The following is a 3,821-nucleotide window of genomic DNA, read 5'->3' on the forward strand; positions in this document are numbered from 1 at the left end:
CATGTAAATTGTCACGTCCCATAGAAGTAGTAGAAATTAATCATATACAGTAAAAAATAGAGGTCTTGAAATTTATAAGGAACCATATTGTATATTCTATCATATATGTTTTTCAAGAACCGGATATTATGAAATGTGATATTAGAACAATTTTTTAACCGCTCGACTTTACGTTGAACACCCCCAATGAATGGGATACGCATGGTGGATAATTTGACGATGGATTGTGACGAGATTGTCACGAGATTGAGTGGAGAGAACATCGTGTCTTGGAGAGGTAAAAATCATTAATCTCATATCTACAAGGATAATGAATGTCTTGAATTTATAAATGATGACGTTGTACATCCTATCATACATGTCTTCTAATAAGTGAATAATGATCTCGTAACAAGTGATATTAGAATAATCTTTTAATTGTGTTTGATTTAGCGTCGAACACCATAATGGGTGGGATAAGCAAGGTGGATAAATGTGATGATGGTCCGTGATGAGAATGTCATTATAGACACTCATTTTCGTCCGTATCTTTTATTACTATTATTATTATTATTATCATCATCATTATTACTATTATTACTATTTATCTATTTTATTTTTTATTTTTATTTTATTACAGGCTCTTATAAGCTCAAATTGGACCCAATTACAAAGGGTCTAACTGGCCCAAACCCTAGACTAACAAAACCCAAAACAATTAGGGTTTGAAACCCTAGGATTTTTAGCTTTCGATGTCGCCACTGTCAACTAGTGCTTCCCGTCGCCGCTCGTCATTGGTGAAGCCATTCTCGTAATCGTAACTGTGTCATTGTCATCATCTCTGCAAACAGTGAAAAAACAAATCATTTTAAATCTACACCAAACCCATTAAAAATAAGTTAAATCCCGAGAAATCTAGGATTTTAACTGTCCGATTTAGGGGAAATCATGCCCCTATGAAGGAGCCTCATCGAAGCATCACCAAACACGCAAGGGATTCAGACATATAACATACAAAGATGAGAAAAAAGAGAGAGGGGATCCAGTTTTAAGAAGAAAAAACGAGGGGAAGATAAAAAAAAGAAAAAAAAAATAGAGAGAGGAAAAATCGGGAAGAACCAAAAAAAAAAATCTTACCCTTATGGTTCGAACATCACAGTTTCACTATAATCAAGAGACCACCAGAACGTTAAAGGTAGTTTTTTGGGGGGGGGGGGTTGGGTCTTTAGGAGGTTGTAAAAAGGGATCGATTCTTTGTTGGTGGCCTGGTTTATCGAGAGTTTTGTAGGGAGAATGTTTAGGATGGTAAAGGGAGGTCATCGGCCCCTTGTCGAGGTCGTTTGATGGTGGTCGAAGAGTTTATCTCTCTCCATTTTCGGTTAAAAAAAGAAAGAAAGAGAGAATGAGAGAAGGGAGAGAGGAGCGAAGGGAAAGAGGAAATAAGGGGATAGGGTTTCTAAAGGGCTAAAAAGAGATATACAAGAGAAAGTTAAAACGATGTCATTTTGGGTCTAGGGCAACCACCATTTTCGCACGTGGGTAAACTACTCGAGTGGGATCTCTAAGTTTGTGAAGTTACATTTTCGCGCGTGTATTATATTTTGGTCACCTTAGCTTATTTGCTTTTGTTTATTTTAATTTTAACATGTAATTTTAAATAATTTAATTTTGATCCTAAATATATATGTGTTTATTACACTTTCAGTGTTTGATTATATGTTATTTACATTTCCACCCTTTTATTTTATGATTATTTTAATTTTTGTTCTTTAATTTCCCGCACTTGCATTTTAGTCATTTAATTTCAGTATTTAATTTTCTGTTTATGTACTTTAATTTCTAATGTCTTTCGTTTCGATCCGTTGTATATATTTGTGTTTGTCTTTATTTTATGCTACGTTTTTTATTTCTTGTTCCTTGCTATGCTATTATTTTATTCATTTTGCTTCGATAAATTACAGTTTAGTTCTTAGATTTAGGTCCTTATTCATTTATGTCATTGTTTTTTATTTACTATGGAGTTGTTATGGTTTATTTATATCTTTAGCCCTTATATTTATTATTCAATCATTTTAGTCCTTATACTTTTTATAAATGTGCTTGTTACATATTTTTAAAGATATTTTAACTTTTTAAATATTATATATTAAATATTATATACAGTGTCGTTATACATATATTTGTTTCTAAAGTTTTTGTATGTGTGTAAATAACACATATATGTTTGTTTTATAACCTATATATGTTGTTTTATAACCTATATACGATAGTTAATTGTAAAGTATATAACTTTACAATTATCTACTGTATATTAAGTAGTATATTATATTAGGTTATTTATGAATATTATAGTGTTATTTTATCTCTCTAAATATCACGTATATATGTTTGTACATATAGGCTTAGGTTTATTTTGATCAATTTGTATGAAACCCTCGTAAGCATAACTCGACTCAATTCAAATAATTGGACTAAGTGTAATACATTTTCATTTTAAGGTCGTTGTGAATTGACTGTCTTAATATATGAGAAAGCCACTTCCAATGAAAAGAAAATGTATCCCATTAAATGAAAACCCTAAAAATTTGATTACTCTTAGATTTGGGAATGAGAGAAAAAAATAAGTATTCGTCTATTTAAATTCTTCGAGAAAACATCGTTAGAACTTATAAAAGGTCTGATCTCGATGTCTTTATATAATCGAACATCCTTCTTCTTTCTAAAAGGATTGGTAAATCGTGTTTAATTAATCTTTATATTTATAATTATTCATGCATTTGAAACTTGAATCATTAATGAACTTTCTAATATAATAATAATATTTCCTTATTTCGATTGGATTAAGAAATGACTGCTTTAAGGCATGAGAGACCTTTTCTTCTCAATAGGAAATAATTAAATATTGTCGTTTTCCGTCCTAAAATTCAAGGAATGTGTTTAAAAAGAGATCTTAAATTAAATTCGAATTTGTAAGATTCATTGCAAAGACAACTAATTAATCGACTAGGTACCGATTTAGGACGCTTTGGGGGTGTTAATTATTCCCCACGCGTAATCGACTCCCGAACTCAATTTTTTGGTATGTAAACTTTAAAATGTTGTTTTAATAATTTTTAAATTAAATTTTATTAAAATGACAAAACATTTTGGGTGCTCAATCAGACTCTAATCAAATATTAGTGGTGACTTCTCGAACCATGTTTTATTTTGATTTTTAAAAAGAAAATCTCAAATTAACCGAGACATGATTTTTAAATCACTTAAAACTTAAATTTGTTTTTTAAGAAATCGTGTAGACAGTCACACGATTAAATGGAGAACATCGCGTTTTAGAGAGATAAGAGACATTAATCTCACGTAGTTATAAGAGGTGGAATTTTATATACGTGTTCCCAAGCACCAAATGGTTAAATCCTTGAGCTGATTCCTTAATATGGTAAGGATTTTTATTTGAATAGTTTGTGTGATTGTACTATATTATACGTTTGAAATTTTTCTTAGTCAATTATTAACACACATATTTTACAGACACAATTGCTTAAACTTAGATCCTAGGAATCACAATATATATAATTTTTCCCCAATGAACCATTAAGTAGATTCTAATCACAAAACATGGATGAGTTCCCAACTTGTAACGAGGTAAGGCTTGTGAACCCCACACCTGCCTTTCCCATTGTTTAGTGCCATAAATGGGCAATCAAAGTCCTGGGATTCCCCCATCTCTTTTGCAATGCCTATTTTCTCTGCCACGCTTATAATGTTGTGGTTGACTATGTTACAGACATACCCTTTACTATTCTTCTTTTTGTTCTCTCATGTTACGTTGCTTTCTTTTCCTT

The sequence above is a fragment of the Hibiscus syriacus genome, unplaced genomic scaffold (assembly GCF_006381635.1).
Source record: "Hibiscus syriacus cultivar Baekdansim isolate YM2019G1 unplaced genomic scaffold, ASM638163v2 tig00117056_pilon, whole genome shotgun sequence".
In the NCBI taxonomy this organism is placed as follows: domain Eukaryota; kingdom Viridiplantae; phylum Streptophyta; class Magnoliopsida; order Malvales; family Malvaceae; genus Hibiscus; species Hibiscus syriacus.